Below are 9619 nucleotides of genomic sequence, written 5' to 3' on the forward strand. Positions count from 1 at the left end.
TTCAAAAGGCCTATTAAACAATGTATTAAACACTAGAGGCCCGGTACACGAAATTCGTGCATGGGGGTGGGGCAACTTCCCCCTGCTGGCCTGGTCGCCCCACACAGCCTGCTGTTCAGTCATTTGGTCGTCCCTCACTAACCCCTCTGCTGGCCTGGTCGCCCCACGCAGCATGCTGTTCAGTCCTCCCTCTGCTTGTTTAGGTCTTGACGGCCCCTGGCTTTTTATATATTAGGATAATATTAGTAAAGCAAAATATAAGCAAGCAATAAGAAAATGGTAGCCTGTTACCAATACTAGGGTTTTATCAAAAATGGTAAGGTAAGCAAGTGATTATCCTGTAAAGTGTAAAATTATAAAACTTTTAGGAAAAAATCTTTGAGACCTAGGACTAGGTGGAAAGTACATAGACATGACACCAAAACAAGAATTCATCCAAGAAAAAAATTATTAAATGCGGTGCATGAAAACTTAAAACTTTTTTGCTCTATAAAAGTCCTGATTTACAAGCCACAGATGGAAAAAAAAAAATTGCCTACCATCTATCAGACAAGGACTTTTATCTAGGATACGTAAAGAACTCTCAAAACTCAACTATGAAAAACAATCCAATTTGCTCGGTAGGAAGACAATAGGTTTGCCCATTAAGAAGAAGCAAACTAAAAACACAATGAGATATCACTACACAGCTATTGGAATGACTAAAATCTTTTAAATAGTGAAAATATCACATTCTGGCAAGCATGTGGAGAAACTGGATCTTTCATACATTGCCAGTGGGACTATACAGCCACTCTGGAAAACAGTCTGGCAGTTTCTTATAAAACTAAACATGCTTACGCTACAACCCAGCAATTGCACTCTTGGAAATTTATCTGAGAGAAAGGAAAACTTTTGTTCACAAAAACCTGTATGACTTTATTCATAATAGCCCCAAACTGGAAAACTCCTATGTTCTTCAACAGGTGACTAGTTCAACTGTGTACTGGGGTACATCCATACAATGAACACCACTCAGCAATAAAAAGAAATGAACTACTGATATATATGACAACTCGGATGGTTTTCTAGGGCATGTGCTGAGTGACTCAAAAGTTTACATACAGAAGGATTCTATTTATGTAACATTCTCAAAATGATACAGTTATAGAGATGAAAAGAATTTAGTGGTTGCCAGGAAATAAGGATGAGGAGGGTGGGAAAGGAGATGACCTTGAGCTGCAGGAGGGTATTTCTTGGCAGTGGTAGAACAGTACTATCTCTTGATTGTGGTAGTGGTTAAATGAATCCACTCATGAAATGTTATCACATTGCATAGAACCACACACACACACACACACACACACACACACACACACACACGAATGAGTGCATTAAAAACCATGAAATCTGAATATGGCTACTGACGAGTATTGTACCAATGTCAGTCTCCTGGTTTAATGTTACGTTATGTTAAATGTTATGTTATGTAAGATATTAAAACTAGGGGGTGCTCAATGAAGGTTGCACAGGACTCCCTGTACTATTTTTGCAACTTCCCACGAGTATATAATTATTTCAAAATAAAAAGTTATTTAAGCAATGACATTCAATCATACTTGTCTTAAAAATCACTAATATTTTAAGTGGAATCAAAAGCATGGAAATAATGCATTCTAAAATGTTTTTCATCTTTATCTCATTTTTGTTCATTTCTTCTTATGAACATGATGTGTAGCATATAGTTTACAACAAACTTACACATATTAGAAATGCAGACACAATTTTTTATACTCTGGTTATAACATAAATGTCTGCAGACATCTGTTATAGAGGCTACAAACGTCTAAGATTCTATCTATCCCTTAAACTTTTTACTTGGGTAAGTATTAGTATATGCTAGAACAGGAAAAACACTGGACTAGGAATAAAAAACAAAACAAAACTCAATTCTGTCCACAGTTCAAACAAGTCACAATCTCAATTCTTAGCTACAAAATGTAAGAGCTGCAGCATATTATTCCCAAGGCCACCCCGCTCTAAAAACATGACTCTATGAATTCCAACAGGAAACGGTAAAAACATGACTCTATGAATTCCAACAGATAAAGAAATCTACAACTAAAACCCTAACCAGTATTTACTCAAAGTATAGTAAGAGTTCAGTACTGCCAGGAATATTAAATACAAGACACAGAATCTAAGTTGTCACCAACACAAACATAGAAAAGGGCATCTATGACGATAACTCTACCTCAAAGAAAGTAAGTTAATTGCCAAAAGATCCGGTTTAAATATAAATATCTGGGTGACAGGCACATGTGGCATTTTACACGCATCCTCACAGTTCCTTAAGGCCTCTGGTTTCTGCTCATGGCATTCCTTATATTAGGTTCTATGTTACAGCCAGTGTCCTGGTGTACAAACTTGGGGCTGTGATGGGTCTTCCAAGAAGTAGAATATCAAGGCATGCGAAAAAGAATTATTCTCCATCCACCTGAGTTAGACTTAAGACTGAATTAAGAGGACCATTATGTGGGAAATTAGACATCTACCCCACCCTGGTACAGCACCTTCTGCTATCCAGAATATTACTTATCAGAAACACAGTCCAAAACCAGGAAAGAGGCAAGAGTCCTCTAGGCAGTAAAAGCCCACATAACAAGGACCTAGCACTAATGCTCGATGCACATGACACTCCTTGGCTCCCCACCCAGAGCCTTCTGTCATTTTTACCCACCATTCATTCAACAAGTGTGGTTATGGGTGCTAGTCTCACAGCACACTAAAAATACTAAATTAGAAAGACAAGGAAACCTCTACAGACAGATGTGATGAGAGCAAACAAAGAGATACAACTGCCCAGCTGGTGTGGCTCAGTGGCTGAGCATCAACCTATGAACCCAGGAGGTCACAGTTTGATTGCTCGTCAGGGCACAGGCCCGGTTGCGGGCTCGATCCCCAGTAGGGGGCATGCAGGAGGCAGCCAATCCATGATGTTTTTCTCTCATCATTGATGTTTCTATCTCTCTATTCCTCCCCTCTTCTCTGAAATCAATTAAAAAGTTTTTTTTAAAAAAAGAGATACAGCTAACAGTAAAGGAATAAGCAAGTCAACCCTAAAAACCAGGCATGATTTAGAAAGAAATGGTTTCACCAACAAATGGTGGTCTGTACATTGCTGACTGAGAAGACTAATGTCTGGAGGTCTTCTGCAAAGACACATAAATCGAACCACCAAAGCTATTTTTTTTTACCAGTATAATAGAGAGCATAATCCATCTTAAATTTTTTAATGGAGAACAAAACCAAAAATTGCATTTAAATTACCTTTCCAGCATTCTTCAGTATTGAACTAAATTATATCACATCTAAATATTAGCATGAAATAGAGACATACCAAAAAATAGAAGAGAGAGAGAAACATCAGTGAGAGAAACATTGACCAGCTGCCTCCTACACATCCCCTACCAGGGGATGGAGCCAGCAATCGGGTCATGTGCCCTGACCAGGAATGAACCGGCAACCCCTCGATGCATGGGAAAATGTCCAACCAACTGAACCACACAGGCCAGGGCTACAATCAAATATTTTATGACCTAAAAAATGACGCTGCATTGCAGTCAGTAAAAAAAAAACTGATATCCCTTCCTCAAGTCCCTGACACCCTTAAAAAAACACCACTTTAACCTCTCTGAGGTATGGGTGCTCTGAAACAGAGATAGGTATTACAATTGCTATCACCCAACAGCAGGATGTAGTTGGTGAAAAGCCATATGTTGACAGCTCCTGGAGATTTGGAGAAAGCGGTGGCTCAGGTTTGATAGAAAATGGCCATTCAAAATAATCTCAAAAAGACAACGAAATGATCAGAAGCCTGTAAAATGATCCATGGAGATAATTACAGGAAATTCTCAAAAATAAACTGTATCATTTTACCTTAAAAGACAGTACATGTAAGTACCTATCACATTATTTAGTAAGCACTCAATACATTTAGCTACTCTTATTATTACAAGATGAAGAATAAGGACTAGTAGAGCTGATGAAAGTATCTATGGTCACAGTGATCAGGCAATCAATAAGCACTTACGGGCCTACGAGGTCACCTGCATTGTGCAAGGGCACACGAAAATTCATCATGATCAACCTAGCAAGCATGATTTTTGATCAAATAAATGGTGAGTTGCACAACACAACAGTTTGAATCAATAAGTAAACAGCACATTGTATTCAGCAACGATTAGAACTTACTAAGTACTTTCCACTTCTTTTAAAGTACTGTCCTTTATTTAAGTCCAGTATGCAGAACTCGAGACATAAATTGTTTACTTGAAGAGACTCACCAAATGATTAAATTAATATAAAGTGTCACCAAAATGAGTCTTATGATATTCATAGGGGGGCAGGGTTAGGGGAGGGGGGACCTCTTTTCCCATTACTCTCCAGGCTTAGGTAGAGTAAGGATTTAGATAAATTCCCTTTTAAAGAAAATCTTTTTATAGTGGGCGCTACACACATCATGACAGACCCTCTCCACTCCTAGGGTTAATACACATTGAGAGGGACCAATTTATACAGGAAGGCACATTAAAATATAATGTTCCATATATATGAAATGTCCAGAACAGGCAAATGTACAGAGATGGAACATAGCTTAGTGCTTGCCTCGGGCTAGGGAGGGAGGATGGGAATGTCATGGGGTGATGAAAAAGTTCTAAAACTGTTTGTGGTGGTGGTGCACAATTCTGGAATATACTAAAAACCACTGAATACTGTACACTTTAAATAGATGAGTTGTATGGTACATAAATTGTCTCTCAATAAAGCTGTTATTTTAAAACTCTGACTCTTCACAAATCTTGATAAATTCATTAACTGGGGCATTATGGTCAAATTCCATAGGATACACCTGTCTGTTAGTCTTCCTGGCCTCGGTGATCCCATCACTAACAGTCACACACGGTCCCTTTCTTAACAATCCAGTCCCTTACCCACAAATACACTGATCAAGCCACAAGCATGGGGGGAGGTAGGGGCGCCCATTTTGTAAAAGTTAATACTTCACACCGTATTTGAATACAAGTGATTTTTCAAAATAATTATTTTTATAACATTGATAAAGGCATCTATTTATTAGAGTATTTTGAGTTTAAAAGAATGTGTTAAGACTCTATTGGCATCTTTGAAATGAATGATCCCTGAAGGGTACATGGAAAAAGACACACCGATGTTTGTAGAATTCCAGAAATATTTTGCCACATCATGGGAATAGGAGAGTTAAAAAAAAAAAAAATCTAGCGCTCATAACAGGCTCCATGGAGCCCAATCCACCTCCTAGGGAAGACCAGGTTTGTTTGCTAGGACATTTTGGAAGAAGCTACATAGAACAATAAACAAGAGTGAGTAACTAACTCACCTAAGCTGGCAGTTTGCTTTCCTGCCTTGAATCCACACGTATATTATGTCTATTTAAGGATCCTACTCAGAGGAGCTCATAACTTGTGGTGGAGACAGACTTATCCTCATCTTCAATAGACTTAACCTCATCTTCCATGTCTGAGCTCAATGCCTGGCATGGTGCACAAAGTAGGTGAAATTCTCAGTAACAATGTGCTGAATGAATGGAGATTTTATCAGCTAATGAGGCCACCCGGTTGTGCTTGCAGCGTGGATTTCTGTTTAGGAACCTCTGGGAAACCCTTTTTGCCCTCTGGGCCAGCCTTGTGAAGCACTTGAACAATAGAATCTTATCACCTAGTTCATCAGCCTAAACTGTAGCTCCCTTTTTATGAGCAACTTCCTGGTAGAGTAAAGCCTTCTGTACGTTCCTTCTTTGGCTACCAGGAGAAGTGCCTGTTGCAGTTTCAAAATAAGTTTAATGTTCTCTAGAGATGAGAAAAATCAAGGAATGGGAAAAGAGTATGCTTAGAGTATATACTCCAAATGTATTTTAGGGTAAAGGCAGATACTATTCGGGGACACAGGTTTTGATCAATTTTTGAAATGATTATGAGGTCTATTTTGGAATACAAACATACTGGTGGCAGCTTTATAACTCAAGAAAAGTTAAAAAACAAAACAAAACAAAACACAAAATTACTGAGCCCGGAAAAATGAATAATAAATAAGTGTATAAAAATTGATTACCTTTTTCCATTCCCAGTAAATACAACTTACTAATTAAAATTGTCAAATATGATAGTTTAAGACAGTCCTAGCTAAAAAAAGAAGGGGGGAAAACAAAGAATAAACACCAAAACATTACCAATGGTTATGTGATAAGAGCCGTGTTGCAGGAGTACTTTTAATTTATAAAGTACATTTCTTTCATACTCATATTTTTCAATGAGCATGTGATACTTTGGTGGTAAGGAAAATAAAGATCTTTTTCCCTCTAAACAAAACATACATTCACCACCAACCTCAAATATAATTTTTTTGAACTTCTATACAGCTTACGGTTTTTATAGAATACTAGTGGTCTAATAAAACTGCTCAAGTACTTTAGGCAGCAGCAAGAAGGTGGGGTGGGAAGGGAGGGCCTCTAACTTTTGTAAATGGTCTTTACCAAAGTCCAAAACCTAAGGAAGAAATTCCCACATAACCATACCATAGGTCAGAGCGTGGCTTGTGCTGTAAAAGGGTTTTACAGCAGCAAGAGGACAGAGCAGTCACTTATGATTAGGAGAACAGAAGTAAAGCTTGCAGACAAGGTGACATCTCAGCTGGGGTGATCCCTCTGGTGAGGTAACAACAGTCGAAATACAGAGCGCATGCTCTGCCCCCCTAATTTATTACAGATAAAAATAGTTCAAGTAGAGAACATACACCCAGCCAACCCCCAAACATACCTCATTTTTAAATTTATTTAAAAAGATACAAAATCTATCTCACGTGTAGGATCTAAAAAGCACACACAAAATGAATGAGTAAACAAAACAAACAAAAACAGACCCACAGATGTAGGAAACAAGCTGATGGTCACCCAAGGGGAGAGGGTGGCGGGGAGGGTGGCAGGATGAGACTGACTGACTGTTGTACAAAGCAATGAAAACTTTCCAACCTCACCTAGGTTTCTCCTATTAGTGCACTATTCCTTTACCATTTTGGCATCAATCCTGTGTCGAGGTTACTCTGCACTTGTCACTGCACTGAGATACAGTCTTTTTCTTATGGATGTTAATTTTGCAACTTCCCATTAAACTGTCTACCTTTGAGAGTAATGACTGCCATCCAGTTCTACTTTATCTTCCCATAATACTCCTTCAATAAATGGGTGCTCAACAGATGTTGACAGATTAAACCTAGTTCTAATAATTGTGACAATGAGCTATTACTGTCACAAAAGATGTCTGTGGAACAGATATTATAACAATAAACAATTAAATCACATTTTTGTACACAGAACAAAGAAGTTAATATATTTTCCCACAGTTACTGAACCAATTGCTGTACTCCGGTTTACCTTGTTTAGAAAGGTGTTTATTAAAAAATACAGTACTTCAAGCCACCTGTATAGAATATCATCTTTTTCTGTCACAAAGACCTAAGACAACACATTTACTGGGTACTAGGAAGGCGCTAGGTGACACAGTGAATTTGCACAGAAATGGAAGGCAGTCCTAGTTCCCAAGGATCTCAAGAGAGTTCACAACTCGAGAAATGTCTTGGTAATGTCTATACATAAGACAACGTGTTTTTTAAAATGTGAAAAGCTCACAAGAAAAATATATTTTCCAGGAAACACAACCTAGATATTTCAAAGATAATACTTTCTGAATGTGTTCGTTACATGTGCTTTTATAAAAGTTCAGAAATTCTCTCCTGTACTATTTAAATAAATTGGTAAGTAAACCAAGATAGAAATTTGGAAACATGTTTTAATTTTCTACTTTCTATCATGTAATGGGGAAAAGGAAGATTGTGCCTGAAAGCTTGCCTTATCACAGATGAGGATTAAGAGGGGTGGGGGTTGGAGGTGGATAGGAGATGTAACAATACCAGTTAATATCAAGATTCCTACAGCATAGGGAATATAGTCAATAATACTGCTGCCTGGCTGGTGTGGCCCAGTGGTTGAGCATGGACCCATACACCAAGAGGTCACTGGTCAGATTCCTGGTCAGGACACATGTTCAGGGTTATGGTATCCACCCCAGTAGGGGGCGTGCAGGAGGCAGCCGGCAGCTGGATGAATGTTGATTGATGTTGATTCTCATGATGTTTCTAACTCTTTCCATTCCTCTCTCCCAAGTAGTTTCTCCTTTGTTACTGCTGAGTCTGTTAACTTACCATGTTTCATATCACTCAGAAAGTTACTAAATAGTGTTTTAATCAACACTTTGGGAAATTGTTAGTATTGCTTTAAAAAAAATAACAACACTGGGCCAGGTGTTCCGACAAAATTCACTCTTCTACATAAGTAATTTTACAAAAATCACTCAGAATGGAAGACTGGATGGAATGTTATTTTTTATGAGTAGCAAAAAAAATTTTAAAAAAAAGACTACAGAGTAACATACCCACTGCTACTTTGCTACTTTGTTTATAGGAATGTAACTTGCACATGCAAGTGCTCTACTAAGTATGTACAAGAAACTGTCAAAAATGAATGCTTATGAAAACATTCCTTTTCTAAATAAGGTCTCTAACAAGGAATGTGCTGTTTCTAAATATGATTTCTTTAGCAAGTATCGACAGGTACAGCATAGCACTAATGCTCAAGATGAAAAAACCTTTTATACTTGTTTTACTGATAGTAAAAGTTGGTGTTACGAATAATGCCTATGAGTTCAATAGTAGAAGTTAACTTTACCTTTTGTAAGAAGAAAAAGAAATTAATAGAAGATATCTGCCAGGCAGAACTGCATTTTAGAAAACTATTTCTATCCAAAGTCTATTTCTTCCTAATCTCATAGACCCTGGCAACCTGGTTTTCTGTTTTCTTTTTTCCTTTTCCTTCTAAAAGAACCTCAAGTAAGTCGGGTGATACTTTCCACAGTTCAAAGGTTACGGCAAGTTTGACTCTACAGGGAACTCTTGACCTCTCCATCACACCTCCACCCCCGCCTTTTTTCTTTTTTGCCAAGTTATCTTGATCTGAGAGAGTTTAATGCCCCCATATGATTGCAAATGCACAGGAGAAAAGATTTTAAGTGCCCAGGAATGAAACTGGGATGGGAAGGAGACCGACAGCAGTCAAGAACCATTTTTTCCCTAGAAATCAGCCTCTCCAGGACGCAGGAAACTAGCTTACGCCAAAAGAACCTGCCGCCCAGAAGCCACAACTTCCATCCACCCGCAAAGAAAAGTTGCAAGAAGAGCTCAGCCGGCGAAGGTGCGAGCTCAGAGCAGCAAAGACACTCAGCAGGCCCGAACCGCCCTCGGGCGGTGTCTGCGGCGTCGATTGGGCCACTCCAGCTCCGGAAAGCTCTGGGTCTGGGGGTGCACAGCCGACCCGTAGCGACGCGGGCACGGCGCCCGCATCCGCACCCCTCCCAACCACGGCCAGCAGTGGGCGGAGAGACCAAAGGAAAAGAGGGACAATGCTGGGCCGGGCAGGCTATTCCGCGCGCTCCGCCGATCTCCAGCACCCCTTCCGCCCGGGGCTGCCAGCTGCCGCCCCAAGTTGGCTCCT

This window comes from Myotis davidii, unplaced genomic scaffold (assembly GCF_000327345.1).
Source record: "Myotis davidii unplaced genomic scaffold, ASM32734v1 scaffold455, whole genome shotgun sequence".
NCBI classification, from domain to species: domain Eukaryota; kingdom Metazoa; phylum Chordata; class Mammalia; order Chiroptera; family Vespertilionidae; genus Myotis; species Myotis davidii.